The 7,290-nt window shown below is 49.9% G+C and overlaps 1 non-coding gene across 1 annotated transcript; it reads left to right on the top strand.

Annotated features, from left to right (window-relative positions):
- The first annotated feature begins 5,788 nt into the window (after positions 1-5,788).
- On the top strand, positions 5,789-5,943 carry LOC143175412 (5.8S ribosomal RNA). Its single transcript, XR_013000203.1, has one exon. It is a non-coding gene; the product is annotated as a 5.8S ribosomal RNA (ribosomal RNA).
- The last annotated feature ends 1,347 nt before the right edge of the window (positions 5,944-7,290 follow it).

Raw genomic sequence — 7,290 nt, 5'->3', positions numbered from 1 at the left:
TTCAAGAGAGTAGGAAAAGACGCGATGAACCACGATTTCCGTGCGTCTTACGTCTCTCGACGATGGGACGATCCACGCGAAGAGTTGTTACGTGCTCGCGCGAGGTGCGATAGCGTCGATTCGCTTTTCTGTACGGGGAGAAATAGAACGATGAGCTGACTTATCGGGTCTTCGTTGGAATTACCGTCGCTGGCATTGTAAACTCCAGATGACCTTGTGATTCCTTCGTCGGGCACTGGTAAAGGGTGGCGATGATTCGTTCTATAATAGAAATACCCGTCGTAGCGTTTCGGCCTAGTCACCCGCCACGAAACACTCTCTCGTCGTGGAATCCCCGCGTCGGAGAGTAAAACGCCGAAGGCTTACTTATGAAACTTACGTCTCTCGACGATGGGACGATCCACGCGAAGAGTTGTTACGTGCACGCGTATGGTGCGATTGCGTCGATTCGCTTTTCTGTACGGGGAGCAATAGAACGTTGAGTTGACTTATCGGGTCTTCGTTGGAATTACCGTCGCTGGCATTGTAAACTCCAGATGACCTTGTGATTCCTTCGTCGGGCACTGGTAAAGGGTGGCGATGATGCGTTCTATAATAGAAATACCCGTCGTAGCGTTTCTTCCGAGTCAACCCGCTCACGAAACACTCTCTCGTCGTGGAATCCCCGCGTCGGAGAGTAAAACGCGAATTCATAGTATGGAAACTTACGTCTCTCGACGATGGGACGATCCACGCGAAGAGTTGTTACGTGCACGCGTATGGTGCGATTGCGTCGATTCGCTTTTCTGTACGGGGAGTAATAGAACGTTGAGTTGACTTATCGGGTCTTCGTTGGAATTACCGTCGCTGGCATTGTAAACTCCAGATGACCTTGTGATTCCTTCGTCGGGCACTGGTAAAGGGTGGCGATGATGCGTTCTATAATAGAAATACCCGTCGTAGCGTTTCTTCCGAGTCAACCCGCTCACGAAACTCTCTCTCGTCGTGGAATCCCCGCGTCGGAGAGTAAAACGCGAATTCATACTATGAAAACTTACGTCTCTCGACGATGGGACGATCCACGCGAAGAGTTGTTTACGTGCACGCGTATGGTGCGATTGCGTCGATTCGCTTTTCTGTACGGGGAGAAATAGAACGTTGAGTTGACTTATCGGGTCTTCGTTGGAATTACCGTCGCTGGCATTGTAAACTCCAGATGACCTTGTGATTCCTTCGTCGGGCACTGGTAAAGGGTGGCGATGATGCGTTCTATAATAGAAATACCCGTCGTAGCGTTTCTTCCGAGTCAACCCGCTCACGAAACTCTCTCTCTCGTCGTGGAATCCCCGCGTCGGAGAGTAAAACGCCGAAGGCTTACTATGAAACTTACGTCTCTCGACGATGGGACGATCCACGCGAAGAGTTGTTACGTGCACGCGTATGGTGCGATTGCGTCGATTCGCTTTTCTGTACGGGGAGTAATAGAACGTTGAGTTGACTTATCGGGTCTTCGTTGGAATTACCGTCGCTGGCATTGTAAACTCCAGATGACCTTGTGATTCCTTCGTCGGGCACTGGTAAAGGGTGGCGATGATTCGTTCTATAATAGAAATACCCGTCGTAGCGTTTCTTCCGAGTCAACCCGCTCACGAAACTCTCTCTCGTCGTGGAATCCCCGCGTCGGAGAGTAAAACGCGAATTCATAGTATGGAAACTTACGTCTCTCGACGATGGGACGATCCACGCGAAGAGTTGTTACGTGCACGCGTATGGTGCGATTGCGTCGATTCGCTTTTCTGTACGGGGAGCAATAGAACGTTGAGTTGACTTATCGGGTCTTCGTTGGAATTACCGTCGCTGGCATTGTAAACTCCAGATGACCTTGTGATTCCTTCGTCGGGCACTGGTAAAGGGTGGCGATGATTCGTTCTATAATAGAAATACCCGTCGTAGCGTTTCTTCCGAGTCAACCCGCTCACGAAACTCTCTCTCGTCGTGGAATCCCCGCGTCGGAGAGTAAAACGCGAATTCATACTATGAAAACTTACGTCTCTCGACGATGGGACGATCCACGCGAAGAGTTGTTTACGTGCACGCGTATGGTGCGATTGCGTCGATTCGCTTTTCTGTACGGGGAGAAATAGAACGTTGAGTTGACTTATCGGGTCTTCGTTGGAATTACCGTCGCTGGCATTGTAAACTCCAGATGACCTTGTGATTCCTTCGTCGGGCACTGGTAAAGGGTGGCGATGATGCGTTCTACAATAGAAATACCCGTCGTAGCGTTTCTTCCGAGTCAACCCGCTCACGAAACTCTCTCTCGTCGTGGAATCCCCGCGTCGGAGGGTAAAACGCGATATATAATAGTATATGCCAGTGATTCGCGCGCGTCGTCTCTGAGATACGCGGTCGACAGAGTTCTGAAAACACGTGATGTGCCACGATTTCCGTGCGTCTTACATCTTTCGACGATGGGACGATCCACGCGAAGAGAACGTTCGTGCTTGCGTGAGGTGCAACAGCGTCGATTCGCTTTTCTGTACGGGGAGAAATAGAACGTTGAGTTGACTTATCGGGTCTTCGTTGGAATTACCGTCGCTGGCATTGTAAACTCCAGATGACCTTGTGATTCCTTCGTCGGGCACTGGTAAAGGGTGGCGATGATTCGTTCTATAATAGTAATACCCGTCGTAGCGTTTCGACCGATGTCACCCGCCACGAAAGTCTCTCTCGACGTGGAAACCCCGCGCCGAAGAGTAAACGCGAAGGCTTACCATACGAAAGAAAACGGTATTATACGCCTGTGGTATGTGCGTCTCGGCTCTGTGATACGCGATCGGCAGAGTTACAAAAAAACGTTGATGGGCCACGATTTCCGTGCGTCTTACATCTTTCGACGATGGGACGATCCACGCGAAGAGTAGTTACGTGCTCGCGCGAGGTGCGATAGCGTCGATTCGCTTTTCTGTACGGGGAGAAATAGAACGATGAGTTGACTTATCGGGTCTTCGTTGGAATTACCGTCGCTGGCATTGTAAACTCCAGATGACCTTGTGATTCCTTCGTCGGGCACTGGTAAAGGGTGGCGATGATTCGTTCTATAATAGAAATACCCGTCGTAGCGATTCGGCCGAGTCACCCGCCACGAAACTCTCTCTCGTCGTGGAATCCCCATGTCGGAGAGTAAAACGCGAAGGCTAACTATATAAGAAATATATAGTATTATTTATGCCTGTGGTTCTCCGTTTGCCCTACTCTCAGATACGCGACTCGGAGAGTTACGAATAATCGTGATGGACCACGATTTCTGTACGTCTTACATCTTTCGACGATGGGACGATCCACGCGAAGAGATCATTCCTGCTTGCGTGAGGTGCGATAGCGCCGATTCGCTTTTCTGTACGGGGAGAAATAGAACGATGAGTTGACTTATCGGGTCTTCGTTGGAATTACCGTCGCTGGCATTGTAAACTCCAGATGACCTTGTGATTCCTTCGTCGGGCACTGGTAAAGGGTGGCGATGATTCGTTCTATAATAGAAATACCCGTCGTAGCGATTCGGCCGTGTCACCCGCCACGAAAATCTCTCTCGTCGTGGAATCCCCGCGTCGTAGAGTAAACGCGAAGGCTTGCTATAGAAGACTATAGTTTATACGCCTGTGGTTCACCGGTTGCCTGCTCTCCGGGGTACGCGATCGCGCAGGAGTTACGGAAGAACTTGATGGGCCACGATCTCCAAGCGGCTATATCTTTCGACGATGGGACGATTCACGCGAAGAGAACGTTCGTGCATGCGTGAGGTGCGATAGCGTTGATTCGCTTGTCTGTACGGGGAGAAATAGAACGATGAGTTGACTTATCGGGTCTTCGTTGGAATTACCGTCGCTGGCATTGTAAACTCCAGATGACCTTGTGATTCCTTCGTCGGGCACTGGTAAAGGGTGGCGATGATTCGTTCTATAATAGAAATACCCGTCGTAGCGTTTCGACCGATGTCACCCGCCACGAAATTCTCTCTCGTCGTGGAATCCCCGCGTCGGAGAGTAACCGCCGAAGGCTTGCTATAGAAGACTATAGTTTATACGCCTGTGGTTCACCGGTTGCCGGCTCTCCGGGGCACGCGATCGCGCGAAGGTTACGGAGGGACGTGAAGCGCCCGAGCAATGAAACGTCCGCAGGAGGAAACGAGCAACCGCCGAACATTGTTTCGCGACGTTTCCATAATGTATTGTCGTTTCGCTCGCATCCCGCTTCTTTCCCCTAGTTTCCTCGACGCGTAGTTTCGCAGCCTTAGTGGACGAATCATTCTCGATTCGAGGAAAGATATGCAGTGGGGCGTGCAATGAGCCCGCCAGAGACCACGATCTCCAATGCGTCTTTACATCTTTGGACGATGGGACGATCCACGCGAAGAGAACGTTCGTGCTTGCGCGAGGTGCATTAGCGTCGATTCGCTTTTCTGTACGGGGAGAAATAGAACGATGAGTTGACTTATCGGGTCTTCGTTGGAATTACCGTCGCTGGCATTGTAAACTCCAGATGACCTTGTGATTCCTTCGTCGGGCACTGGTAAAGGGTGGCGATGATTCGTTCTATAATAGAAATACCCGTCGTAGCGATTCGGCCGAGTCACCCGCCACGAAACTGTCTCTCTTTCGTCGTGGAAACCCCGCGTCGGAGAGTAAAACGCGCGAAGGCTGTGACTGTAACATATATATATATATATACACAGTATACAATGCCTGTGGTTTTTGCGCGTGTCGGCTCTTCGGTATACGCGATCGGCCAGAGTTACGGAGGGACGGTGAAGCGCACGAGAAATTGAAACGGCCGCACGATTGGAACCGAGCAACCGTCGAACATTGTTTCGCGACGTTTCCATAATGCGTTTTCGTTTCGCTCGCATACCGCTTCTTTTCCCCTAGTCTCTGAGACGCGTTTTCGAGCCGTTCTTCTACTATCGATTCTCGTAGAGAGAAGGGACCGGGTAGTCTGGAAGTGGAACCCGCATCTTGCGTGTACCGTACACGGAATTGAGAGGACCGGCCGTGAAGCTCGTTTTAAAGCCGTGCGTCTGACACCCAACTCTTGCGCGCCAATTTCGCGGCAAGAGATAATATGGGACGAATGACCGGCAAAGAGCCAGCTGTGAAGTCTGTTTTTTTAATCGAATCCGTGGACGTGTGTATGCCGCAGCGTCGCTCGTCGTGTTCGTTCATGGTCGTTCCGAGAGAAAGAACGAAAGCGGTAACGAAGGGACCGGCCGTGAAGCTCGTTTTAAAGCCGCGCGTCTGACACCCAACTCTTGCGCGCCAATTTCGCGGCAAGAGATAACATGGGACGAATGACCGGCAAAGAGCCAGCTGTGAAGTCTTTTTTCATTATTTGCTTTCAATCGATCGATCGGTACGATTCGTGCAACGTTTCGCGCGATGCGACGCGAAAACATGCGCGCAACAATAGATGCGTCTGATCGGAAGAACGCGAGGGTCGACTGCACGCGATGGATTCAGTATCGGGTAGGATACAAAATATATCCCCGTCGTTTCCACGCGTGCGAGTCTTCTGCGTCTTTCGCGGGTTTTTGAATGCACTATACGCCCGGAACGTCGAGAAATATATACATATTACTTGAACGTTTTTCGTCTCGAAAGGCTTCGGTGTCGTCTCCAAGGCGACGCCTGAATCTCCTTCGCGCGCTGGTCGGAGATTCAGGTATCAACTTTTATCTTCTCTTTGAAAGAAGAGAGATATTAGGTCGAACAAATGAGAATAAAATTATATATGTGAAATATAAAATTTATACGATTACCCTGAACGGTGGATCACTTGGCTCGTGGGTCGATGAAGAACGCAGCTAATTGCGCGTCAACGTGTGAACTGCAGGACACATGAACATCGACATTTCGAACGCACATTGCGGTCCACGGATACAATTCCTGGACCACGCCTGGCTGAGGGTCGTTTACGTACCATACACTGCTTGCGTAGCTCTGTCAAATCCCCGCCGTCGTTCACCTCTTCGGATCGAACGTTTTTTTACCGAAGGGCGCAAAGAACGTCTCTGAGTCGGGTTAAGAGAAGGATGCTACGTACGAGCGAACGATGGGTGTCTCGTCGGCGTTTGTCGCGGACACGCGAAAATTCTGTGAATTTCACGGACAGTGTACGTTCTAGTTGTTGCAAAACGATCGGAATCGTTTGTATGGACTCGCGTGAGTGTTCGCGGCGTCGTGCGTCGTTCAATTACGACCGCCCGCGGATACCGCTCCACTGCGATATGGATCTGAGCGACAACTTTTTCGGCTGTTCGTGAGATGAACGGTTTCGTGTGTTTAGAAAAATTTTTTTTCCCGCGCTCCCGACGTCACCTGAAATGATGCGTCAGAGGTGAAAGAAAATATTAAGAAGTCGAGAGAGAGAGACTACACACGTTTTATTCATATTTTGTATACCGTGCGTGAGACGGATGTGCACGACACGTCGTATGTCGGTATATTACCGACTGGCCCCAGGGAGATTGTTTTCTTCCTCTCTTACGAATGAGATGTACGTTTCGGAGGATCGTCGTTACCGAAACACACGGCAAAACGAGACTTCTCGCAGCAGAACCTTTATACACAATACACATCGACTCTTTTTACCCCGAGAGAGAGAGAAAAGGTGTATTTCTTTTTTTTATTTTTCGAATTCGACGCACGAACGCTTTGACGACTGGAGAAAAACACGGTGTGTGTTAAAATCGTGCGGGACGAGCATGCGTATTCGTAACGGGTCGAATAGTTCTTATTCCCCGTCGTCGCGTGTCCTCGCTGGACCACCACCGTGCGCTTCCGCCACGTTCAGTTGAATTTCGAAATATATATATATAAAAAGAATCACCATATACTCTCTTTCGGGAGGTGTATTTTTATCGGTTTCTGCTATAGAGAAGAGACGGAGATCGTGTTGTGAGGTGTAACGTTTCTGTATCCCCGTTTCGGAGGATCGTCGTTATCGGCGGAACACACGTCAAAACGAGACTTCTCGCAGAACCTTTATACACAATACACATCGACTCTTTTACCCCGAGAGAGAGAAAAGGTGTTTTTCTTTTTTTTTTATTTTTCGAATTCGACGCACGAACGCTTTGACGACTGGAGAAAAACACGGTGTGTGTTAAAATCGTGCGGGACGAGCATGCGTATTCGTAACGGGTCGAATAGTTCTTATTCCCCGTCGTCGCGTGTCCTCGCTGGACCACCACCGTGCGCTTCCGCCACGTTCAGTTGTATTTCGAAATATATATATATAAAAAGAATCACCATATAC

This window comes from Nomia melanderi, unplaced genomic scaffold (assembly GCF_051020985.1).
Source record: "Nomia melanderi isolate GNS246 unplaced genomic scaffold, iyNomMela1 scaffold0084, whole genome shotgun sequence".
In the NCBI taxonomy this organism is placed as follows: domain Eukaryota; kingdom Metazoa; phylum Arthropoda; class Insecta; order Hymenoptera; family Halictidae; genus Nomia; species Nomia melanderi.
The sequence above is the reverse complement of the archived record's forward strand: the minus strand, read 5'-3'. Positions and strand labels throughout refer to the sequence as shown.